This window comes from Bos indicus, chromosome 25, assembly GCF_029378745.1.
Source record: "Bos indicus isolate NIAB-ARS_2022 breed Sahiwal x Tharparkar chromosome 25, NIAB-ARS_B.indTharparkar_mat_pri_1.0, whole genome shotgun sequence".
NCBI lineage: Eukaryota > Metazoa > Chordata > Mammalia > Artiodactyla > Bovidae > Bos > Bos indicus.
The window spans coordinates 34,170,902-34,196,985 of record NC_091784.1 but is presented as its reverse complement, the minus strand read 5'-3'; the positions used below and the strand labels follow the sequence as shown (position 1 = coordinate 34,196,985).

General features: G+C 55.7%; 1 protein-coding gene across 2 annotated transcripts in view; it reads left to right on the top strand.

Annotated features, from left to right (window-relative positions):
• The first annotated feature begins 4,634 nt into the window (after positions 1–4,634).
• The window catches only part of CLIP2 (CAP-Gly domain containing linker protein 2), a 75,134-nt gene continuing 53,684 nt past the window's right edge, over positions 4,635–26,084 (top strand). For both annotated transcript variants that reach the window (XM_019988161.2, XM_019988160.2), the window contains exon 1: positions 4,635–4,974. The gene's annotated coding sequence lies outside the window, so the exon portion shown is untranslated. The remainder of the gene's footprint in view (positions 4,975–26,084) is intronic.

The following is a 26,084-nucleotide window of genomic DNA, read 5'->3' as shown; positions in this document are numbered from 1 at the left end:
GCGTTGGGTCACTCATCGAGCCCGTATGGGCTGTTATCAAGCCTGTATCCACTGGAGGGCGGGGACACGGCTTCCTCTTGAGAAAGAACAGGGCTCCGGCAATGTCCTTGTGTTTGAAAGTAAGGGTGTGGCTTTCAGAGTGAGGCGGCCTCAGCTGACGTCTCCATGGTGATGTCACTCCCAGTCCAAGGCCACGACAACGTCCAAACAATCATTTTTTTGTGTTTTTAACAGACGCACAACATCCAAGCAGTTGTTTGAACAGAAATAGGATTGGGTTTACATTTCTTTTGCTGGAAAAGGCAGAAAAGGGAAAAGTCCCATTGGTTCTCCCCACCCAAAGGTCACCACGGTTACAAGTTCCCCTCTCGATGGGTTACCAGGATGAGATTCAACTGGACCACGATTTCATGCTTTGTTTTTTTTCATTTGACAGAAATCCAGGCGTGTTTCTCAGGTTGTTTACTACAAATTCCTTGTGAAAAGCAATTCGGAGGTTACAAAATTCTATCAGGTGAATGTCCCGTTGGTCCTAACAAATTAAACAATAACAAGTGTCCCAGGAGAGGGACTGTCCCCCCTGCAAGCACCCCTCCTCCCCAGAGAGCTTTGCCCTGGCTGGCCAGTTATTCCCAACAGGCTCTTCCCATGAAACCCCCCACCTCTTGTGGGGCTGCCAGTCACTGCCCGTGTCAGCAAGAAAACGGGCAAATCAGCACTTTCTGTGGAGACCAAAGGGCTGGGTGAGAGGTCTGCGGGGAGAGCCCCTCCCCCGGCCCCCCCAGCCCCCCTCCCCAGGTCTGATGCCCAGGGCATTGTGCCCGGCTCCACCGTCCACATCCACAGCAGGAAACGCCCATCCGAGCTTCACCAGGGTAGAAGCCGGTCTCCTTGCTCATCTGGAACAAGCCTGGCTTGTTCCCTCTCAGGGCAGTCGCCCCTTTGCAGCTCACCATTCAGGTGAGGGGAAGCTAGTACCCTGGGGTGTGTCTTGCTGCTCTGAATAAGTGGGGGTGCGGCTGTCAGTGAGGAGGGGGCTGGTGGGGGCTGAGGTGGGAGGAGGCAGTGACTGAACATGCTGGGGCGGCACAGGTGGGCTCAGGTGTATTGCCGTGGCACTTGGGTAAACCCTTGCCTCTCTTTTTTATTTTTTGCCATGTGGGATCTTAATTCCCCAACTAGGGATCAAACCCATGCTTTCAGCATTGGGAGCACAGAGTCCTAAACGCTGAACCACCAGGGGAGTCCACTTGCCTCTCTTTAGACCTTGGTTTCCCCACCTGTGCAAAGAGGGGCCAGGGCTAAATGGTGGTTTCATTTCCAGCAAGGAAACAAACTTCTTAGTTCATCCCTGATGGGCTGAGGTCCTAGGAACTTTGGCCAATTTTCTGGTTCCGGAAGCCTTGGATGTCACAGAAGGGAGAGGTGCCTCCAGGGCCCAGGTATCTTTTGATCTGGGTCATTCCCTTCCCCCCACCCCCACCGCCCTAATTTGAACAAATCACACTTTCTGTTACATCCTACTGACCCCTGTCTGTTCTGAGCTCTCTCTACCACCCTCAAACCTGGGTGCACAGACCAGGTGGGCTTCCAGCGTCTATGAATGGCCTGAACCTGCCTGCAAAACTCGTGTGTGTGTGTGTGTGTGTGTGTGTGTGTGTGCATGTGTGAACACATGTAGGCGGGTAAGCATATTGCGTGTTTCTGGGGAGAGTCTCCATGGATTTCAGAGTTCCAAGGCACGTGCGACCCTAAAGACATGTGAGAACCCCTGGTTGGCCCCGTCCCTTTCTTTCCTGTGCTGTCCTCCTCCCCTACAGCTTCCCGGCTCCCCAGCTCTAGCCTGGAGCCCCACAGCCTTCCAGCTGGTTTCTCAGGGCTTCAGTCTGCCCCCACCAGCTGCCTGGAGAACTTCCTGAGTTGCTTCTGATTGGGTCCTACCTACTTTCCGTCATCAGGCGCCCCGTGGCCTCCGGGATCATCCTGGGCTCCCTTCCTATCGTCGTTGTCGTTGTTCAGTCACTAAGTCGTGTCTGACTCTTTGTAACCTGGTGGACTGTAGCTCGCCAGGCTCCTCTGTCCACGGGATTCTCCAGGCAAGCATACTGGAGTAGGTAGACGTTCCCTTCTCCAGGGGAATCTTCCCAACCCAGGTCTCCTGCATTGCAGGCAGATTCTTTACCATCTGAGACACCAGGGAAGCCCAAGTTGGGTAGCTGTGGGAGGGCACTGCTCACAATATGCACTCAAGTCCTTTTCTAACCTCGCCCTTTGGAAAAAAAAGGGTCATATTGCATGAATGCAGGCGCTATTCATTCTTAGCACTTCACCTAGATTAATGTATTCAAGCTCGATAATGGCCGGCCCTGGCAGATAAGCGCGTCAGTAGACCATTTTACAGACGGAGGAAACTAAGGCCCAGAGAGGACTGCCCACTAGCTGGTAGGTGATGGAGCTGGATTCTTATCACTGCACTTTGCCCTGGATCTTATTTCTTAGTAGCAAGACCGTCCACCCCAGCCGTGTGGAACAATTCACTCCATGTTTCCTGAGCACAGCCCTCTCCATAGCCTTCCCATCAGGTGAGGCCTCCTCCAGAAGCTTGCAGTCCACCAGGCTCTGGTCTGGTCTCCAGGTCTGGCTCCCCCAACCAGCCAAGGACCTTCTCAAGGCTGGTCCAGTGCTCCAGCCTCCATCATCAATACCATGACCGGTTTGCTGAGGTGAAGGGAAACACTATCCCCAATTTTGGCACCCCACTCCAGTACTCTTGCCTGGAAAATCCCATGGATGGAGGAGCCGGGTGGGCTGCAGTCCATGGGGTCGGGAAGAGTCGGACACGACTGAGCGACTTCACTTTCACTTTTCACTTTCATGCATTGGAGAAGGAAATGGCAACCCACTCCAGTGTTCTTGCCTGGAGAATCCCAGGGACGGGGGAGCCTGGTGGGCTGCCGTCTATGGGGTCGCACAGAGTCGGACACGACTGAGGTGACTTAGCAGCCCAGCAGCAGACTGAGTTTAAGAGGTTAAGAGGACTTCCTTGGTGGTTCAGTGGTAAAGACTACTGCAGGGGACACGGGTTCAGTTCTTGATTCGGTACTAAGATGGTGCATGCCATGTGGCACAGCTGAAAATTTTTAAAAATATATTTATTTAGGCTATGCCGAGTCTTAGTGACGGTGGACGGAATCTCCCATCTTCCTTGTGGCATGAGGGATCTAGTTCCCTGATCAGGGATCAAACCCTGGCCCCCTGCATTGGGAGCTTAGAGTCTTAGCCACTGGACCACCAGGGAAGTCCCAGGTGGCCTATATATATATATATATATTTAAAGAAATTAACTCATTTCTCAAAGATTATGGATTCCAGTGGAGGGAAATGTGTGTATGTGTGTGCTCAGTCATGTCCAACTCTTTGGGACCCCAGTGGACTGTAGGGAACCACGCTCCTCTGTCCATGGAATTCTCCAGGCAAGAATTCTGAAATGAGTAGCCATTCCCTTCTCCAAGGGGTCTTCCTGACCCAGGGATCGAACCTGGGTCTCCTGCATTTGGGCAGACTCCTTACCATCTGAGCCACCAAAGATCAAACCTTCATCTTCGGCACTGCAGGCAAATTCTTTACTGCTGAGCCACAGAGAAGCCCAACTCAACAGGTGTCATTATGTGCTCTAAGGCTTGCTCGGCCAAGCTCTGCACTGGGTGCCTTAGGGCATATAAACAAGCCTGGGCCTGGTCCCTGCCCTCCCCAGAGTCCTACTGTACTGACCGCACCTCCCCCAACACCCACATTCCCATACAGTAAGGGGGAGGTGAATTAAAGGCGGGCTTCAAGGGGAAAGATGACTTGTCAGACAGAGAAAGTGGGGAGGAACCAGCAAGGCGCAAAGGCATTGAGGTTAGCTCACTGAGGGGAAAAGAAAAGAACAAAAAGCACAGCGACCAACCACAGCCAGGCACCTATGCGTGCTGGGACCCAGTTCCTTCTCACCCCTCGGCTGCCACTTAGCCTCTGCCCTCGACTTCCCCCGGGGTGGAGGGGTAGGCGGGGTAGGCGGGTAGCCGCATCAGTCCTCTGATATTCCGGGAGACAGCGCCTGCCTTGGGAGGATGGTGCAGGGTTCAATCTGTATCTTGGGGACCACTTTTTCCAAACAAGCGTTGGGAGCAAATCACCAAGACTCCGTTTTGGCCTCTAGACCGTCCAGGAAGACCTGGAGTTTGCAGCTCCGCTACACTGTCTCCTCCTCATCCTGTCCAGTTCAAACGTCACCTCTCCAGTGAAGCCTTCCCGGAAACTCCAGAAACCTCCCCAGCCCTCTGCGCAGCTTCCACCTCTCTCAGGGGTCTGGGACATCCTTGTGAGCCGAGCAAGGCTGAGGATGCTCTCTTCCGTCACATACGATGGAAGCGCCGATAGGTGCCCGGCGCCGAGGTGGGGGGCTGGCACGCTTCGGACGCCCAGCCACTGACCGCCTCTAGGAGCCGGTGGACGAGGTGCCGGGGCGTTTTCCGCCCGCCCGCCCCCTTGCGGCGCGGCGCTGCAGCCTGAGAAACGCGAGGCCGCGCGAGCGCCCGCCTGACCCCCGCCGCGCCAGGCCCCGCCCTCCCGCGCCCGCCCCAGCGCCGGCCCCTTTTGTTCCCTCCCGGAGCCGGGCCGCTCGCTCCGCTCCCGCTCAGCTCTGCTCGGGCTCCGCCGCAAGGAGCGCAGGCGGCGGCTAGGGCTGCCCCGCTCAGCGCATACCCGCTTCCCTGCCGCCGCCCAGCCGGCCGCACACGCGGCGCGCTAGGCCCGGACCCGGAGCGCGAACGCGGAACCCCGGCGCCGGGAGGGGCTGCAGGCGGTGGGCAGCGGCGCGCGGGGAGGGGGACCGCAGCATCCTCTGCCCCCGCCGGTGCCCCGGCGCCGGGAGAGGACGGGGGTCGGGCGCCCCCGCCGCCCGCCGCTCCGCCTGCTGCTGGAGGGGCGAAGGTAGGAACAGCCGGCCGAACCCCGAGGGAGGGGGCTCGCCGGGCAACAAAGGACCGAGGGATTGCGGGAGGCGGCGGTAGTCCCGGGCCTGGTCCTTAGCCGGGCGGCCGACACGGAGGCATTGTCGGGGAGTGAGGGGAGGCCGAAGGGGTCGGGGCCCGGCGGGTGGGCGTGAGCGGGAGCTCCTTCTGGGTGCACCCCCGCCCCAACTTCCCCGTCGCCTGCAGGCGAGGAGGGGCTGCTGCCGGCGTTGGGGAACCCTTCCCGAGCTGCGGGTCCCCTCGGTGGAGGCATCCCCAGCGCCCTCGGTGCCCCTAACGGGGGTTCGGCACAGATGCTAGGGAGCCGCCCGTCGCTCCTTGCAAGGGCAGCGCTGAGCGGCTGGACGCGCTGCAGGGCTCTGGGCTCCCAGGCCCCGCGCGGGGGATGGGGGGAGCTGAGCCTGGTGGGCGCGGCCACACGGCTCTTCTCCAGACCCCGGGTCTGGGAGGACGTGGAGCCCCCGCCCCACGGGCTGTGGTCGCTTGGCCAATGCCCTTTGCAAAACTTGGTTAAAGTGCATGGCGCAGGGGGAATAGACGGATGAGGTGGGGCGTCTTCCCGCAGGGGTGCCCCCCTCCCCCCCAAGGCTGGCGCTGGTGGCTGGTGAGGCAGCACATTTTCTGCCCTCCCTACGGGGAGGGGCCCTGGCTGCCCCAAGGATGCTACAGCTGGGCCTCCAGGGCCCGCCCGTTTGGGTCCTTTAGGCGGGGCCTGGGCGGGGCAGGGTGCCCACTGGGCACTGCCACGCAAGCCCCAGCCCCACCCTGGATAAGAGGGGGCACCTGGGGGGAAGTCACCCACTCAGCTGCGAATGCCCCAACCTCTGATTTGCCGCCTCTTCCCTTCTGGGTGAGAAGTGGGAGGTCCAGCTTGGGGAGGGGGGGCTGCCCTTGCTGCTGTGAGATGCCCAAGGGAGGCTTGTGGGGGATGGTGCTGATCTAGGGATAGCAGGCAGAGGAGGAGGAGGAGGCTGGGAGGACCACGTGGGCGGAAGACTCCGCACCAGTTGTAACGTAAACAATGAGCCCTTCATTCATCCAGCTGCTGTCACCTGCCCAGCACTGCCAGGGGTTGGCAGGTATACAGGGCTGGTGCTTCCTGGCCCCCATGGAGCACAGCCCAGCAGCATCCGTGGAGCACAGTGATGCGGGAGCTGGAAGCATACCTGGAGGATGGGGTGGAACAGGAAGCTTGACAGAGCCTGGGCCTAGAAGTTTGCTGCCAGGATCCCAAAAGGGGGGCTGGAGAGAGAGGACATAGCGTGGGCAAGGGGTGGGAGTCAGAAAAAGAGGCAAGAGACCAGGTGGCTGGTGGGTCAGAAGGGCAGCAAAGGATGTGGGTGACTGGGGCATGATGCCCTTCTCCATAAGCCCAGGATGTGTTGGCATCTGCAGTCCTGGCCTGGGAGGGATGGTGGGACTGGTGAAGGGGGATGGGCTGGAGGGGAGTTTCAAAGGCAGAAGAGTCTGGCAGAGGAGACCTGGAGGGAGCCTTAGCAAGCAGGACTGTGCACCTGTGGGTCCCCAGGTGCAGCCAGAAGGCTGGGAAGGAGGTGCCTCGAATTCTGTACCCAGAGCCTGAAGTCCCAAGTGAGGAACCCACTTGCAGAGGCAGCAATTTTTTTTCAGCATCTGCTCACCCCTCTGGCAATTAAGTTTGACTGCTGGAGCCTGACAGCCTGGGTTCAAAGCCCAGCCCTGCCACTTACTAGTTGTGTGACCTCAGACAAGTCGTGATACCTCTCTCCCCTTCAGTTTTCCCATCTGTAACATGAGGATACTCAAGGTGTCACCTTTTAGGGTTGTTGAGAGAACTGAACGGATAGATAAGTGTGTGCGAAGCGCGTGTACTGCAATGGAGAGAATGCCCGGTGTTTGTGGCCCTTCGGCCTCCATCTCCAACCACGAGTGGCCCGTCCTGCTCCCTCCCCAGCTGTTTGTCCCCTGTCAGGCAGTCCTGCCGGTCAGCCTCCGCGGAGGCCCTGCTGTTCTCTGCCTCAGTGCAGCCTCCTCCCTGGGCTGTTCTGTCTTTCCTGGTCCAGCCTCCCTTGGTGATGCCGTTCTTGCTCCCTCTGCTCCAGCCCACGAGGTGGGGGACAATTTCCTCTTGACCTTTCTGTCCCTAGAGCTGTCACCCTAAAGATTGATCCTGCCCTCTTGATGCCATCTCCCCCCACCTTTGCTTCAGCACCCAGAGGAGAGAAGCTGTATTCTTGACCCTCCGGGTTCCCTGTTACCTTAGTCTGAGCAGTTCTAACAAACGACTGGGTGGCTTTAAACAGCCCATTTACTTCTCACATCTCTGGAGGCTGGAAGGCTGAGATCCACGTGTCAGCATGGTTGGGTGAGGACCCTTTTCCGAGTCACGCTTATTTTTGTGTTCTCAAGCTGTAGAGGGGCTCGGAGCTCTGTGGGGTCTCTTCTACGAGGGCACTAATCCCATTCATGAGCACTCCACCCTCCTGACCTAATCACCCCAAAGGCCCCACCTCCTAATACTGTCTCCCTGGGGGATAGGATTTCAACTTATGAAGCTGGAGGAGGGAGGGCACCTTCAGACCAAAGCCCCCGCACAGCGGTCTTTGGGGAGAATGTCAGCCTTTGTTTAGGTTAAAAAACAGCAACAACAATGCATGCTGAGTGCTTACTCTGCCAGGAACTGTTTTAAGCTCTTTGAACGCGTGTCTTAGTTTGTGGATATCTTGATAACATTGCTTACATTTTATGGATGAGGAATTCAAGACGAGGAGAGGTTTCCCTGTTTGCCCCCCACGCATTTACATTTATTTATTTATTTTGGCTGCTCTGGGTCTTAGTTTCAGCATGCGAGCTCTTTAGTTCCCTGACCAGGGATCAAACCCGACCCCTCTGCATTGGCAGCTCGGAGTCTTAGCCACTGGACCACCAGGGAAGTCCCTCCTTGCATTTATTGAGTACCTACTGTGTGCCTGGACGACATAAGTTCCTTCCACCATCCACTTGCCCATCTGGTTCACTTCCGGAAAGCAAGGTTTTGGCCATCCCTTCCTCAGACGCCTCCATCTCCCGGGCTCAGGTTCCAAGTCCAGCCCCTCTTTGGCTCCCAGGGCCCACTCCCAGCTGGCGGGGCCCTGCCTTTTATATTCCCAGGGCCTTACCTTTTATAAACCGTCTAGTGTCCTAGGCTTGATGGGCAGGCCTTGAGGGGAAGGCTTGATGGGAGAAGGGGGAGGGCCCCCCCCCCCACTCCCCGACACCTCGCTTTGGTTTATTCTGTTGCTGAGAACAGGGACTGCCTCCAATTAGGTTAAGTGAAAGGGGAGTTGAGAGGAAAGGAACTTTGCAGGAAACGGTTGCAGGCGGCCTGGCTCCCCCAGGACCCGGGAAGCCGGCAGGCAGCCCCTCCTCCAGCCTTCCTCTCTCTGGACTCCGGTTTCATTTGCTGTCCTCTCCTGATGCCTCTGTCGTGGCTCCTCTCTCTTGTGTGGCCGCCCTGAAGGGTGGCTTCAGCTGGAGGCCACAGGACCACCCAGGGGCACTCCCCTCAGTCTCTGGGTGCCGGAGAGCCGGATGGGCCCAGCTTGGGTGAGGGCACCCACCCCATCCGCTGGGCTGGTGGAGGGCAGGCCATGCCGACTCTGGGTCTGCGGGTGGGGGACATGGCTGGGCACAGCTGGTATGGGGTTATGATGTGGGGTGTGTGGGCTGCGGGGAGGACAGGGGAGTGGGGGCTCGCCATCTCTGGGAGCCCACTGCAGGCCTCCGCACCAGGCTTGGGGCCCAGGATGGGCTCCCCTTTGGCACCAGGGGACTGGGGTCAGGGAGGGGTGGTGCCAGCAGGGGACCCACCCCATCCCACCTCTCTTTCCTTGCCAGCGTACAGAAACGGTAACAGAGCTCATGTTTTCAGAGGAAATGCTTCAAAATGATAATGAAACATTTCCCCTCTGAATAGAAAGTAGAGCATAGCAGGTGGTTTTTATTAACGAGGCATGAGTTTGGGGCCATGTCCACTTACCAGCTTCCGGCTTCAAGGAGCGCCCTGGCTCCCACCCTGGAACGTGCCTCTGACTCCAGCCACAGCCCAGGGAGACGCCCGCCCCTCATTCACTTCCATCTTCGCCTTTTTGATCTCTTTACCGGGAGAGGGGAAATTGGGAGCTCACGATGAGGGCCTGGTTTTCCAATCTCTCGTCCCTAAAGGAGGTGACTCAGGGCTGATCCGCTCCTCTTGCCCCCAGCCTGGCCTCAGCTACCCCTGGGGTGCCCCAGCCTCACTCTCCAGCATCCAGCGTGGTAGGTAGGAGTGGGTGATGGCTGAGCCCCTCAGCGTGGACGGAGCAGAGGACACCTTAGTTTCAGACCCCACCTTCAAGAGGCGTTTGCTGAATCGGGAAGACAAAAGTCCCCTTCCTGAAAGTATAAATGACATCAGTACCTTCGAGGAACATTTTTAAGGCCAGAGTAGGAGAGCCTCCATACCCAGTGGGGTCACTGCCCCCGACAATGGTTCAAGTCCCTGAGAATGACTCAGAGGCAGGGCACGGCGTGGGTGGGATGGCTGAGGGGGCTCTCGGGGGGAAACAGGACTGTGCTGTGTCCTGAAGGATGGGCGGACTCGGGGTGGATAAGGCGCGCCTTCCTGAGGGGTGCAGAGAGAGAAAAGTGAAGAAGTTTGGGGGCAGTGGGGCATTGAGTGTCCAGCCTGGAGGCTCAGCGTGGAGCCCACCATTCTTCCAGGCCCGCTGTGAGGCCGGGCATCTGGTTGAAGGCCCCTCCCTGCGATGAAGGAGGAAATGACATGAGGTGTTTTCAGATTTTTTTTTTTGCTACCTTCTATCCTGATTCTGGGGACTTCCCAGGTGGCGCTAGTGGTAAAGAACCTGCCTGCCAATGCAGGAGACATAAGAGATGCAGGTTCAATCCCAGGGTTGGGAAGATCTCTTGGAGGAGGGCATGACCACCTACTTCAGTATTCTTGCCCGGAGAATCCCACGGACAGAGGAGCCTGGCAGGGTACAGTCCATAGGATCACAGGGTTGGACACGACTGAAGCGACTTGGCACACACACACGTGCATGGCACATATCCTGATTTCGCTCCTGCTGTTCCCTCTTCTGCTGTAGACTTCCCTGCCTGAGTTCACCTGCTTGTAGGTTCACTTCACTCAGCCCGCATTCAGCTTCTCTCTGACCGAGGGCTGCGCTGGGCACTGGGAACTCAGAGCAGAGGAGAGAAGATGCCCAGAAGGGTCTCCTGTATTCTTTGTCCAATCCAGAAAGGACTCGAGGTGATTTACAAAGATAAACGCAGTCTAAGGAGATGGAAAAGACGTGAGACAATTGGAGCAGGGGGAGCCCGGGGTAGCAAACATCAGATGAAGCCAGAGGGGCTGCGGCACCTTGGTGGTAATTTGACCCAGCTTTCTAGCAGCCAGATCCAGGGGGCATAAGGAGTTTGGAGTGACTTTGCATTGTCACGCTGTCTGGTGTAAGCCCCTGCTATATATAACATGAAAGCCTGAGTGAGGGGCAGCAGGTCCTGGGAGGGGGTCCCTGGCAGAGGGAAGAGAGGACTGCAGCCGCCCTGTGATCTTAATAACCCTCCTCCTGGAGGCTTCTTAGCAGCAGCTGCAGGGGAGCCGAGAGCGGGGGCTGGTTCTCACAGCCAGTCCCCTCCACGAGGGCCTGACGAGCTCTAGGGGAAGGAGTGAGACCCTGGGAACCAGGAGCTCAACTGGTCCCTGCCAGAGAATCCCCATCCTGCGAGGATGCCGGGGAGTCTGTGATACAGGGGTGTGCAGAAAGCTCTGGACACACCCACTGGGCCCCAGGACTTGACTCAGGGGTAGAAGAAGCGTGAAGGGCTTCCCAGGTGGCGCTAGTGGTAAAGAACTCACCTCCGGTGCAGGAGACATAAGAGATGCGGTTCGATCCTTGGGTCCAGAAGATCCCCTGGAGGAGGGCATGGCAACCCACTCCAGTATTCTTGCCTGGGGAATCCCGTGGACAGAGGCGCCTGGCAGGCTATAGTCTTTAGGGCTGCACAGAGTCGGACACGCCTAAAGCGACTTAGCACGCATGCAGAAGAGGGGTGAGGGCATCCTGGCATAGCAGGCACCTGGCGGGGGTGTCTTCAGGAGCAGGGCGAAGCTCAGGGAAGCTGGAGCTCAGTGTGCTGGGTGGAAGGGGCCCAGGAAACAGGCCAGAAGCAGGAAGGAGCTGGCAGACACGCTGTGGACTGTGGTGTCGGCACCCAGGGCCGTGGGGTGCCCTCCTGACCTCCTGCTTCAAACTGTGCCCTTGTTCTCCCAACCCGGTGCCTGGAAGAGCGTTGGTCTCAGTTCTGAGGAAGTAAAGAACAGTGGTTAAGGGGGACTTCCCTGGTGATCCAGTGGTTAAGACTCCATGCTTCTAGTGCAGGGGGCACAAGTTCGATCCCTGGTTGGGGAACTAAGATCCCACATGCTGTGCAGCATGGCCCCAAATAAATAAGTTTTTTAAAAGAGCAGTGTTTAAGAATGTGAACTTCAAGGCCAGGGGACCTAAGCGGGAATCCCACCTGCCACCGCTCAGTTGTATCATCCCCAGCAAGCGACCTGCTGGCTCTGGGCCTCAGTTTCCCGGTTAGTAAGTGGAGCTCATGACAGCATCTTCTTCACAGGGTTGCAGCGCACACTGGACAGGTTCATATCTATGAAGGGCTTAGACGTGCCTGCAGCAGAATGAGTGTTACAGGTCTGTGACTCCTTGTGCTGAAACAGCTTGGTGGGGATACAGCACCATCCCACCCAGACTCCTGCACCTGGTACACCACCCAGATTCGCAGTCAGGCACAGTGCAGAGCACAGCTGTGGTGGCCCAGCCCTGGACTGGGGGAGATGCTCAGCAAGTTCTGGTTCATGTTGTTATCGACAGTGATAATAGCCATGCCAGCTTACAAGAGCCTCTCAGGGCAGCAGGAACTGAGGCAAGAACCATTCTGAGAGTAGGCTTCAGTCCTTGCTTAATTACCCCCACTGGCAGGGGGCTCACTACCTGATTCCTTGCTTGTTGGACTCACTGGTGAGCAGTGGCTCTGTGCCAGGTGTGCGTGGCACTGGGATTCTAGAAGAATGTGAGTTAGTTGGAATGTTGAGTTACTCCTCTCTCTCCTTTCCAGAGATCACGCCAAGCTGGCCAGTGAGTGTGGCCATGGGGTGTGACAAGCTGCCATGGACCTCCAACTCAACATGAGAGTGGTGTTGGAGGCATGCGTGTGTGCATGCTAAGTCACCTCAGTCGTGTCCAACTCTTTGCAACCCTATGGACTGTAGCCCGCCAGGCTCCTCTGTCCATGGCATTCTCCAGGCAAGAATACTGGAGTGGGTTGCATGCCCTCATCCAGATCTTCCCGAGCCAGGGATCGAACCTGCATCTCTTATGTCTCTTGCAGCAACAGGCGGGTCCTTTACCACTAATGCCACCTGGGAAGCTGATGAAGGCAGAGGAGGGTGTTTTATTCATTCATGTATTCCTTAAACATCTTTTGAGCTCCCCTGTGGGTTGGGCGCTGTCCTAGGTACCAAGAGCCCTGCAACAAACAAGATACTCCAAGAACCTGCCCTTTAAAGCTGTTCTCAGTGAGAGAGGCCAGGGGTCTTGCCAGTGGATGAGAGGAAGGGATTCTAGCAGGAGGGACAGAGTGTGCAAAGGCCTGGAGATGTGACAGACTGCGTGGCTGTGCCTGGGCGTTGGCGATATTCTGCCAGAATTTGGTGACTGGGGGCATTGATGGGGAGTGCCTTCCTGGAAGCAATAAAAGAAAATGCAGACTTTGAGGGCTTGTTAGTCACTGACCTCAGCCCTGGGGCCACTAAATTCTGCCCTGCCTCCCCCGTTCCTTTGCACCGCCCCCCACCAGCCATCCTGGCTGGCCCTTCAGAGGTGTAGGTGGTACCCACGGACCCTAGCTGGTTCATCCCTTCTCCACGCCACCCACATCCTGACCATTCGTCGTGAGCCCTGGTTGGTGTCCCCTCCTCTCGTGTGGGTGAGGAGCCAGGCTCTGACCTCAGCGGGCTCTGCCTCCCCCTGCCCCCTGCCTACAGGGGAAGCCCTGGGAGTGAGAGGCTGCTGGGGTGGGAATCAGCATGCCTTCTTTAGGGAGGAAAGCTGGGGCTGGAAGGCTGTTCGGTGAGCACAGAACCCCTCTGTGCCAGGTCCTGGGAGCTGGAGCCCCGTGGGGCTTGAGCCTGCCCGTGGGCAGTCCACAGACCCTGGGGGAGTCGGATGCGTCAGTGGGTCCACATGGTTAGGTGCTGGCTGGGGTCATCTGCAGGGTGGGGGAGGCCCCGGAGCAGCAGGGATCACGCCTGGTGTAATGATCTGGGCCTGCCCTGCCTCCTCTACTCCTGCTGCCACTCCCCCCAAGCCCAGGGAATTAAAAACAAAAACAAGCCTTTTTGTTGAAGTACAGCGTCCATACGGACGAGTGTGTGTATCATGAGTGTAGTATTTTGTCAACTTTACTCAAACTGAAATACCTGTGTGGCACTCAAATCCAGAATCAGAACCCGCTAGCTCCCCCAGAGCCCCTCTTGTTTTTCCTTCCAGTCTATGCCCCTGACCCAGGGGTGACCCTGTCCCTGATTTCTGGCACCATCAATAAATTTTTGCCTGCCTTTGAGCTTCTTTTTATTTTTAAAAACGTTATTGATTTTTGGCTGCACTGGGTCTGCGTTGCTGTGTGCGGGCTTTCTCTAGTTGTGGTGGCGAGCAGGGGCTACTCTTGAGTCGTGGTACGCGGACTTCTCTTTGCGGTGGCCTCTTTTGCAGAGACTTTTGCAGGGCCCTAGAGCATGCAGGCTTCAGTAGCTGCAGCTCACAAGCTCAGTTGCCATGCAGTATGTGGGATCTTCCCGGACCAGAGTTTGACCTGGTGCCTCCTGCATTGCAAGGGGGATTCTTAACCACTGGACCACCAGGGAAATCCCTGACCTTCTTTTTAAACAGAAGCATGCAATCAAACTTGAAGCACTTTCACAGCTGCTTCTTTCACTCGAGATTCACAAGGCTCACACATGTGGTTGCGTGTAGTTGTAGTTCGCCCGTTCTCACTGCTGTGCTTTGTTCCGTTGTGTGAACAAACCACCACTTATTTACTCACTCTGATGGTGATGGATATTTGGGTTATTTTCGGTTCGAGGGTATTAGGAACAGTCCATGTCTCCTGGTGCATGTATGTGCACTTTCCTGCGGCGACATAGCTCAGGATGGGCTTCTCTGGTGGCTCTAGTGGTAAAGAGCCAATACGGGAGACATAAGAGATGCTGGTTCGATCCCTGGGTTGGAAAGATCCCCTGCAGGAGGGCATGGCAACCCACTCCAGTATTCTTGCCTGGAGAATCCCCATGGACAGAGGAGCCTGGCGGGCCACAGTCCACGGGGATCACAAAGAGTGGGACACGACTGAAGTGACTGAGCACGCATGCACACATAGCTAGGAGTGGGATTGCGGGGTCACGCTCAGCTGCGGTGTGTGACGCCAGACTGCTTTCCACGTTGCTGACACCACTTTGCACTCGTGCTACCAGTGCACGAGCGTTCTGGGTATTCCACGTCCTCACCAACACTTGGGTCCATGCTTCCTTTTATACATTCCAGCGGATGTAGTGTTGTCATGGTGACTAATGAAGGTGAACTTCTTTTCATCTGTTTATGGGTCGTTTGAATACCCTTTTCTGGGCTGAAGTGCTTGTTCAAGTCTTGCTGAGTTTTTTCTTACTTGATTTGTTGAGTTTTTCCCATATTCTGAATAGGAATCCTTTGCAGAATACAGGAATTACAAATTCATTCTCTCTCTCTCCTTCCCCCCAACCCCAGTGGTATCATTTGAGTCACAGAAGCATATTGTCCAGTTTTTCCATCTCTTCCCTTTCAGCACTTCCTGTGTTGAAATCTCTGCCTTTCTCCAGCGTTAGGCAGATCCTCTTTCATGTCTTCTAAAAACTGTATTGTTTTACCTTTCACGTTTAGATCCTGCCCTCTGTCTGGAGCTGATTGTCGTGTATGATGTGAAGCAAGCGTATTAATTTCCTGTAGCTCTTATAACAAATGACCACAAACTTAGTGGTTTAAAACAACACAAATGTATTATCTTACACTTCTGGAGGTCAGAAGTCTGACATGGATCTCAGCAGGCTGAAATCAAGATGTCAGCAGGGCTACGTTCCTTCTAGGAATTCTAAGGAAAAATCTGTTTCTGGAAACCTTTTCCAGCTTCTTAGAGGCCACTTGCATTCTTTGGCTGTCAGCCCCTGCCTCCATCCTCAAAGCCAGCAATGTTGGACCGGGTCCTTTGCAGGCAGCCATCTCTCTGCCTCTCCTGCCTCCCCTTTCCACCTATAAGGACCCTCGTGATTACATTGCGTCTGCCTGGATCATTCAGAATAATCTTCTCTCAGGTCAGCTGATTAGCAGCTTAGTTCTATCTGCAGCCTTAATTCCCTTTTGCCACATAAACTGATAAATTCACAAGGACCAGGATGAAGCCATTATTCTGCCAGTCACAGAAAAGATAATGGGGTTTTTTTGGTTTTTGGTTTTTTTCCCTCTTGGCTATCCATTTGATCCAGCACCACTTATTGTAAAGACTCTCCTTTTGCTCAGGGGTCTTTTTGAGTTGCTTGTGCAAATCCCAACCCTGGGGAGGAGGCCCAGCATGCTGGGTTGGGGAGGAGAACCCAGGAGATGGGTGACCCTCCTGCAGCTGCGCTGGCCTGGACGGGTTAGATGGAGCTGCCATGGAAACCAGAAGGGAAGGAGGCAGTAGTGAAAGACAACTGGCTCAGCATTGTGGCCAGGGAGGCAGGATACCAGAGCCCATTCCTTCCTGTTGCCCTGATGGCTGGGTGACCTCAGCAGCCCCGCCCTTCCCTGTGACTCCAATTTTGTCTGATCTCAAGGACCTTCTTGCCCAGCCCAGCTCTTCTTCATTTGGGCAGTTGTCTCTTACTGTCCTGTTCGCTTCACGTTTCTGCCCTGGGCCTCAGTTTTCCCATCCTGTGAAATGGGAATAAAGGTGGGTCAGGGAGCAACTAGCCCTTCTCTTTGGGCCTAATCCGGGACCCCATCCAGCAAAGTCAGGCTGATGCCTGCCCAGTGTCCTGGACCAGTGGTGGGAGGATCCCAGCTGTCCAGTCACTAAGTCTGGAGCGTGGCCGCACAGCTGGGGCTGGGGCTCTGGGGCCATGGCTGTGCTCTGGTTCTGAGCATGCCAGCTGTGTGTGTGTGTGTGTGTGTGTGTGTGTGTGTGTGTGTGTGTGTGTAATGCACAGAAGTATATCCACATTCCTTCCCCTCGCTGGACTGGCAGGGCAGGGAGGGGAAGTCCTGATCCCCTTTGCTGGGAGACAGGATCTGAACTCCCAGCCCAAGGGAAGATGGCCACAGCCCAGTCTGTCCAGCTCAGGGAGGACTGACAGGCTGGCCATTTCCAGAGCTCTGCAGTCGCCCAGGCAGTGGGCCGGACAAGGAAGATACTGACTTACAAATTAAGAACCGCAGCCCCAAGCTCAGGAGCTGTGAGGATGCAGGATGGCAAGCAGGCGGGACTACATCCCGGCCTTCTGGACTCAGCCCTGCTCGTGGCTCCCCCTGCAGGTGCCAGGGAGATGGGGAGTCGACCAGGGCTCTTGGGTCCGCCTGTCCTTCCCTGCTCAGTCCTGTGGGCGCGCCTGCCCTGTCATCTCCGCAGCTTTGTCCTCTCTCCCCGCTCCTGGAAGCCACATCAGCTGGTGGAGCCTGGGTTCCTACCCTAGCGCAGCTGTGAGGCTTGGGCCGGGTCCCTTCTGCATGTTTTGAATGGCTGCCAGGCATCCCCAGGGCGACTCGGACCCCAGACGGGGCCCACTGCTGCCCCATGCTTCCTGGAGTGTCTTGCCGCTGGCCGGCGGCTGTGTGAATGTTCGGCTGACACATTCTGCCCTGTGGTCCCCCCACTGGGTGAGAGCAGGGCGGGTGTGGGGCCGGGGCCACAGGCAGGCCGCACCGCCCCGGCCCTCCCCGGCCTCGGGGCGGCTGCTCTGAGCTGGCAGGGCTCGCAGGGAGGGTGCCCCACTCTCCACTTGCCCGTGGGGATCCCAGCCTCACCACTGGCTGAAATTTCCCGAGCCTCAGTCACATGCAAACAAATGGCCTCCTTCCCCAGCAGGATGGGACGGGCCATGATGCCGGCTGGGTGGAGGCTCATGGGGGCGGTGGTCACCCTGGATTTGGGGGTTGGGTAGCACTGGGGTTCTAGTGCAGGTGTGAGTGTTGGGGTGCCCAGTGGGCCAGGGCTGGGGGCACCCATACCATGTTTGTATAAGGGCCCACCATTTGGAGCCTGGGGTCAGCACCTGGGGTTCACTCTGTTTGGTGCCTGCCCCCCATTCCTCTTGGTGGGTGTGCATGGGGGGGAAACTGTTTTCTCTCCCTCTCTCCTTGTGTCTATCTTTAAAAAAAATGTTTTTTTTTTATTTAAAAAGTATTTTGAGGGACTTCCCTAGCAGACCAGTGGTTAAGAATCCACACTTTTATTGCAGGGGGCATGGGTTCGATCCCGGGCTGGGGAACGAAATCCTGCATGCCTCACCAGGCAGTCTAAAAATAAATAAAAGTAAAATTTTAATGTTTTGAAATATTTTAGGCACTCGAAAGAATAGACAGGGCTCAGTGAACTCCCGTGTACAGCATGCGGGACTGAAAGAAGCAAATCTTACAAATACTAATGAAGCAGGACTTGTGTGTGGTGGTCCAGTGGGTAAGACTCTGCGCTCCCAATGCAGGGGGGCCCAAGTTCAATCCCTGGTCAGGGAACTAGGTCCCACATGCCCAGCTAAAAAGATTCCGCATGCCACAAGGAAAATTGAAGATTGAGAGTGCTGCATCAAAGACCCAGCTCAGGCAAATAAATAATGAAAAGTCAAAGTGTTACTTGCTCAGTCATGTCAGGCTCTTTGGGATGCTACAGACTGTAGCCCACCAGGTTCCTCTGTTCATGGGGATTCTCCAGGCAAGAATACTGGAGTGGGTAGCCATTCTCTTCTCCAGGGGATCTTCCCAACCCAAGGATCGAACCCAGGCCTCCTGCATTAAAAAAAAAATAGAAATGAAGCCCCCACTTGCCCCGCCCCAGCCCCATCCCTCAAGCCACATTTGCTGGGGGTGCTGTGGATTAGCACCATGGAGGTGCTTCCTGGATGCTTGGCCAAGGTCCGTGGTTGGGTGTCCTCTGCACCCGCACGTCTCCCTGCCCCCCTACCTTCCCGGTGCCCACTGGTGAGCTCTACCCCGAGGCCTTTCCAGCAACTTGGTATCACCTGGCTCTTTGACTTTGCGCCCATCTGATTGGGTGGGAAACAGGATCTGGCAGCTTGGATTTGCATTTCCCTGTGACTGGGGAGGCCCCACCTGTCTCCTCAAAAGCTGGCCTGCTCATGCCCTGCTATCATCGGGTGCCCTCAGCTTGGTGCCTGGGGTCCCTTTCTTCTTCCCCTCCAGCCCCTGACCCTGCACACTAGGTGGGCGCCCTAGACCCCCATCACTTCCCACTAACGTGTCCCCAAATGAGCACCACCCCCGCCCCAGCCCCTCCCATCTCCCAGGTCCCTCCTGGCGTTGACTCTCCTGCCATCCTTTCCTTAGCCCTCCCTACTCCGCCTCCTCCCACCCCCCACCGCTGTTTGCCACCTGCTCAGCGTCTGTCCCCTCCAGCCACTGCCTCTGTCTCAGTTCAGACTTCCTGGAGTCCCTGTCTGTCGCAGCAGCCCCCACCCACCTCGTCCTCATCGGCTCCTGGAAGTTTCGCTAAAATGCTTATCTGGACACACAGGGAAGTGAGTCAAAAAGAAAAAAAAAAATCATATATTAACGCATATATATATGGAATCTAGAAAAATGGTACAGACGAACCTATCTTTAGGGTAGGAATAGAAACGCAGACCTGGAGAGTGGACATGTGGCCAAGGGGGGCAGGGGAGTCGGGCAGATTGGGATTGTAGCACTGCTGTATACACCCTGCCATGTGTAAAACAGCTGGGGGAGGGGGCTTCAGGTATACCTGTGACCAACTCATATCGATGGATGGCAAAAACCATCACACTATTGTAAAGTAATTGTCCTCCAAATAAAATCAATAAATAAAAAGGAATAGCTAGTGGGAAGCTGCTGTATAGCACAGGGAGCACAGCCCGGTGTTCCGTGCAGATCTAGAGGGGTGGGACTGGCAGGGGGTGGGAGGTTCAAGAGGGAAAGCATATATGTGTCCTTTACTTTGTTGTACAGCAGAAACTAACAGAACATCATCAAGCAGTTATACTCCAATAATACAGTTTTTTAAAACATTAAATATTCTTCAAAGGTGTAGAAAAATGAAACAGAGCAAAAAACTTGATTTGATTAGAAATTCTCTACAACATATATACATACTTGACATAATAAAACTGATTGCTTTGTGCTTTCCAAGAAAAAAAAATGCCCATGCAAACTGTTGGATTCTTTGCTCGATGTCTTCCGTGGGGCTTTATCCCCGCCCCGCCATCCCAGTGTCTGGGCACCACTAGGAGACCCTTAGCCCACCCCCCGCCAGCCAAGTGTCCCTTTCAGTCTCTGGATACCCCCCCAACCCCCGCCCCACTTTAAGCACTCTAAATCCTCAGCTGTTTGGTCGACTTGGCAGGATGGGGTCTGTGCTCCCAGCCCCCACCCCGTGCTCCCGGTAGAGCACTCTTCCTCCCCTCCCCCACACCACCATGGCACTGTTGCGGTCCCCAGCCTTTGGGCAGGGGGCCACACTGAGTCCATCTCTGGCTGCCACGTGGCTCAGAAGAGCAGGGGGAGCTTGGGCACCCCAGCCGCGGGGATCCGTGGGGTGGGGAGGAGGCGCAGCCCCCCAACCCCGCGCCCGGAGAGCCGCCTCTGTTGGGCGGAGGGGGAGGGCTGCCCTCCAGGAGGAGAGCCCAGGGTGCGGCTGATGGCTGAGCTGAGGTCTGGTCCTGGGAGCCCACTTCCTGGTGCCGCCTCCTGCGCCCTTTGGGCGACGCTGGCACGAGGGCACGGGCTTTCCACTGTCCTATTTGGCACCTTTCCCCGATCTGCCGGGCTGCACCCTGGGCCTCCGATTGGCAGAAAGTTCTTGGGCCCCATTCCCCCTCCCCGGCCCCAAACTGCGGCCCGCCACCCCCGGGACAGCTGAAATGGAAACCCTGAAATGCAGCCCGGTTTGTCTTCTGTCAATGGCGATTGAAGGCGCCACAAAGGGGGCCTGTTGGTCTGAATGCCACCCGCCCTCGCCCGCCTCTGCGATGCCTGCCTTGTGGCCCCGGGTCCCAGGGGGAGGCGGCGTGTGCATTCCGGGCTTGCGGAGAACATAACAGAGACCGGATCGTAGAGACGCCGCCCCTTCTGCACAGCCTGTGTGCCGGGCACAGAGGCACCCTCGTGGGGCTGCCTCCGCGGCCTTGCACGCCGTGCTTCCCACGTGGCAGCAGTGTTCCCTCCCATTTTACAGGTGATGACGCTGAGGCTCACACCCGGCCGGGGCCCTACAGCTAGTCGTGATGGGTCTAGAGTTTGGACTCCGTGAGACTGAAAGCAATACTTCCTCCCAGGCCTCCCCCATCGGCCGCAGCGTGGTCAAAGGCCAGCGTATCCCCACGTCCCAGCTTTTTCCAAGAAACCTCTCTCTTCCTGTATCCCACGAGCGGGCCTGAGTCATAAAGGGCCCTCCTCCCCCTCTTCCTGTTCCATTTGCCCCTCGCCGTGCTCCCCCAGCGCTGGAGCCTTGCGCGGGGGTGGGGGTGGGGCTGGGGGTGGGTGGCTGGCCTCTCCTCCTCTGACCCCAGCCCTCTGGGGACTGGGTTACACCGCCGGGGTTCTGCTCTCTTCCGCCTTCTCTTCTGGTCTCCTTTGTCAGTGAGGCACGTGGGCGCCCTCCCCAGAGGCCAGGGGTCCTACAAATGTTATTCCAAGCCTGGTCCAGGCAGCGTGGGGAGGCGGGGCCAGATCTGGGTCTGACTCCCGCCCAGCTGCTGAGCGGTCTGTGGCTTTAGGTGCATCTTCGGACTTACCTGGGCATCGAATGTTCACCTGTAGGATGCCCACTGCCTCACCAGGGCGTATGGTCTGGCACACAGTAGGTTCCTCATACTGGATGCTCCTGGGTCATCAGGGCCTGGGAGGGCAGGAGGGCGACTATGGGAGCCTCTGGAAGCCTCCCCTGAGAGCAGTATCCCCAGAGATTTGTTGTCCTCTGAGCCACAGCAAATGTGCTGTCCTATGGGGTTTCTGAATCACAAGCTCTGTGCCAGGTACCCTGCTGAAGCTGGGGTTCCCAGAGAGGAGACTGTGGCCCCAGCCGGGGTGGCCCATGGGTTCCCAGGAGGCAGATGAAGATAAGAGAACAGTATTCTCTCTTCTTGGCTCAGTGTGTGATCCTCAAGCCTCTCTGGGTCAAAGGTCCTGGGGGACTTCCTGGAGGAGGAGGCATTGGGCCAAGTGTCTCATATGTGGCTGGAATATGTGAAGTGAAGCAGGTGGGGGGAAAAGGCAGAGGAAGAGTCTGGGACGTGCGGGAGTGGCAGGCGAGTGGTGAGGAAATGCAGGGTCATTGTCGGCAAGGCTGGCTGGGGAGGCTGGAATGCCAGACACAGTTTTGACGCCTGGTCCCTGTCTCAGAGAGCAGGCAAGCTAGTGAGCGGACCAGCTGCCTGAAAAGCCGCAGTGTGAGACGACCAGCTGGGTTGATCATTAGAAGCCACTGAGTCCTGAAGCCTGGGCCCTGGGGAGGTGAGGGGAGCCTCCCGGGCCTTTCATTGCTTTAAGCCAGTGTCATTAACCAAGAGATTCACCGAGCACCTGTAGGCACCAGGCCTACATCAGGACCAAAGATACCTCAGGAAACAAAACAGACTCAAGTCCTATCCTCAGGCAGTAGAGAAATACAAAGCAGGGGAGGGGTGGGGAGGGCTTGTACTCTTAGAAGGGGACATTGGAGCAGGTGCTTGAAGGAGATGAGCAGCACACTGCATATCTGAGGGAAAAGCACTCCAGGCAGAGGCAACAGCATGTGCAAAGGCCCTGAGGCCAGGCCATGCTTAGCGTGAGCAAGAGTGGCTGGAGTGGAGTGGACGAGGGAGGGCCGTGGTAGGGCATGAGGAGGACCTTGCACTAACTTCTGTGGGGAGTCTTCAGGAATTTTTTTTTTTTTTTTATGGATTTAAAAAGTTGAGATCTAATTTACCTACCGTTAAATCTATCCATTTTAAGTGTACAGTTTGATGACTTTTAGTATAAACATATGGGTGGGCAGCCATCACCACAGTTCAGGGTTAGAGTATTTCTACCACCCAGAATGTTCTCTTGTGCCTATTTGAAGTCAGTCCCTGCCCAGCCCCCAGCAACTGCTGATCTTTCTGTGTCTATAGTTTTGAGATTTCAAACAATGTGTAGTCTTTTGTGTCTGGTTTCTTTCACTTGGCATAGTGTTTTGGAGGCTCATTCAATATTGTTGCATATATCTGTAGTCAAGGACTTCCCTGGTGGTCCAGTGGTGAAGACTGCCTTCCAATGCAGGGGGTGTGTGTTCAGTCCTGATTGGGAAAATAAGGTCCTACATGCTGCAGAAAAGTGGAAGTGTCAGTCGCTCAGTTGTGTCCGACTCTTTGCGACCCCATGGACTGTAGCCTGCCAGCCTCCTCTGTCCATGGAATTCTCCGGGCAAGAATACTGGAGTGGGTTGTCATTTCCTTCTCCAAGTGATCTTCCCAACCCAGGGGTCAAACTCGCGTCTGCCGCATTGCAGGCAGATTCTTTACCGTTTTGAGTCACCAGGGAAGCCCTGGTGGCTATGCCATATGGCATAGCCAAAAAAAAGGATAGTTGGGTTCTGCATCTGCAGTCAGAAGGGCTGACTGCATGATATCATTTTATGTGAGGGACTTGAGCATCCTCCCATTTAGATATCTGCAGAGGGTCCTGAACCAATCCCCTGAGGATGCCAAGGGACCTCTGTGTACTATTGTATAAATGTGTTCGTGTGTTCACCAGTTGATGGACATTTGGGGGTGTTTCATGTTTTGTGAATAAGGTCACTATGAACAATTTTTTTTTAAACAAATGTTTGTATGGATACATGTTTTTATTTCTCTTTGGTGGTTGGGTCATATAGTGGGTATGTATTAACTTTTCAAGAAATTGTCAAAAACTGTTTTCCAGCGGGTTTGCCCCATTTTTCATTTCTCCCAACAATCTGTTCTGATTATTCCACATTGTCATCAGCACTTGATATTGTCAGTTTTTCTATGTTAGCTGCTCCAGTCGGCGTGAAGTGGTATCACATTGTGGTTTTGATCCATATTACCCTCATGACTGAGGATGTTGGCCATCTTTCCACATGCTTGTTGCTGTTTGCACACCTTCATTGGTGAAGTGGGTATTCAGCTCTTTTGTTCATTTTGTTTATTAGGTCTTATTAGCAGGTTGTCAGGTGTTCTCTTTTTAAAAGTCATCTGTTCATTATTTTTGGTTGCACTGGGTCTGTTGCTGCACGTGGGGCTTTAGTTTCAGTGCGAGGGCTTGTCACTGCGGTGGCTTCTCTTGTTGCGGAGCATGGGCTCTAGGACACGCAGGCTTCACTAGTCGTGGGTGGAATCTTCTTGGACTAGGGATTGAACCGGTGTCCCCTGCGTTGGCAGGTGGATCCTCAACCCCTAGACCACCAGGGAAGTCCAAATGTTCTTTATATGTTGGTGATGGATGACGTTTATTAGATACATGATTTGTAGCTTGACCCATGCCTAACAGCAAGTGACTCCTAGGCCCCAGAATTCCTGGGGTATTAGGTAGTTGGTTGGGTGATTAGAATGCTGGGTTTGGTGGCTTCGGGTGGGGGGTGGGCAGGTCAAGGCTGGCAGGTATGCCTTGCTCCCATCAGCCCACTTGGGCATGTAGGTGCCACCATTCTGTGGCTTAGGGGAGGTCATTTTCCTCCGCTCTGATGTCTAGCTGCCCTGTATGAGGAGCTGACTCTTTCCATGGCTGTGCCAGGATGGGTAATAATGTTGCTGGCTCATCTTGTTGGCCTGAGAGCCATTCTGGGGACACTTTGCATATTCCTGCTGGGAGCATTGTGGGTTGGCTTCTGTATTAGTCAGAATTTATTTGATTTCGGGTGACGTGCATGCGTGCTCAGTCGCTGAGTTGTGTCTGACTCTTTCCAACCCCATGGACTGTAGCCTGCCAGGCTTCTCTGTTCACACAGACAAGAATACTGGAGTGGGTTACCATGCCCTCCTCCAGGGGATCTTCCAGACCCAGGGATTGAACCCACGTCTCTTGCATTGGCAGGTAGATTCTTTATCACTGCCCCACCTGAAGTCAATTGCAGGTGTCCCTCAAAGAGAATTAGGCAAAAAGATATAACAATGCCTGTGTGTGTGTGAGGATTTGTCGGCTGATGTGAATGAAGGGCTCAGGGGACCACCTTCAGGTTCAGCTGGATCCAGGCTCTCCGAATCCTGGGACTCACATCTGCTTTCTCTGTGCTGGCACTGCTCCCTGGCAGGCTCTGCCATGTGGTAACCCTGTAGCTCCTGGCTTTCATCCCCCAGCCAGGCAGCCCTGGAACAAGAAGAGCACCTCTTCCCAAAGCTTCCAACCAGAGTCCAGGCCCTGATGCTGCTTGGGTCACACCACCTTCCTTCAGCTAACCATGGGGCTCTGGCCAGGCCTGGGTCATGTGTCCACTCTAGGTGTGGGACTTTGGGGTCAGCTCACGTAAGTCATATGGGGCTTCCCAGGTGGCACTGGTGGTAAAGAACCCACCTGCCAAGGAGGAGACATAAGAGATGCAGGTTCGATCCCTGGTTCAGGAAGATTTCCCTACAGGAGGGCATGGCAGCCTACTCCAGTATTCTTGTCTGGAGAATCCCATGGACAGAGGAGCCTGGCAGGCTGCAATCCATGGGGTTGTACAGAGTCAGACACAACTGAAAGGACTTAGTGTGCACACACAGATCATATGCATCAAGAATGGAGAAAAGGGGATCTCCCTGGTGGCTCAGTGGCAAAGAATCCACCTGGCAATGCAGGGACACCGGTTTGATTCCTCGTCTGGCAAGATCCCACATGCTTTGGAGCAACTAAGCCCGTGTGCCACAACTGTTGAGCCTGTGCTCCAGAGCCCGGGAGCCGCAACTCCTGAAGCCTGTGTGCCCTAGAGTCTGTGCTCCATGACAAGAGAAGCCTGAACACTGCAACTGGAGAGAAGGCCCCCCTCGCCACAACTGGAGAAAAGCCCGAGTGCAGTAATGAAGACCCAGTGCAGCCAAAAATAAAAAATAAATAATAAAATTTTAAAATTGGGGGGAAAAAAAGAATGGAGAAAAATGTTCTCTAAAAAGGAATAGTGTTCTATGTCTAAGAGTGGGATGAGATACAGCGCCCCTGGGGGGCGTGATGCTTCTCCCCAAATCCTCTATCTGTCCGTGGTGCTCTGTATTCCCTCTCCCTACTGGACAGTGTGCCCCCCAAGGCAGAGGGCGCATCCTGCCTGCGGCTCTGGGGGCGGGACAGGGCCCAGCGGGCGGTGAGTCCTCCACGGGCATCTCGTACAAGAGAGGGAGTGCGCACAGTGTGGTGGGGGTAGAGTGGTGGGCCCGTCCTTTCTGCTCCCCCAGCCCCCCTGAGCCAGGCCCATCTTGCTGTCACCTGGTACCCTGAACTGATCACCATGGACATGGGGACTTCCCCTCTCAGGAGTCCCCTTTGTCAGACCTAATGCCCTGCGTGCTGTGTGCATCGCGTTCTTCTCTGCTTAGTCATAAAAGCAGGGAGCTGTAGCGGTGGGAGGGTGGGCAGAGGGCATGCTGAGTCCATACTGGTGCGAGGTTGGGGCAGGTCTAAGCTTCTCTGTGTGTGGGTGTGTCCCTCCACTAGGGATGGGGTGGGCGGGTGCTGGACTCAATAGCTGGCATGTGGCCTGCATGGTGAAGCTGGTTGATTAAATTAGATGTTGCTTTGTCCGCCCACATGGAGAAGCATGAGAGCTGTTAGCTAGTCCTAGAGGGTC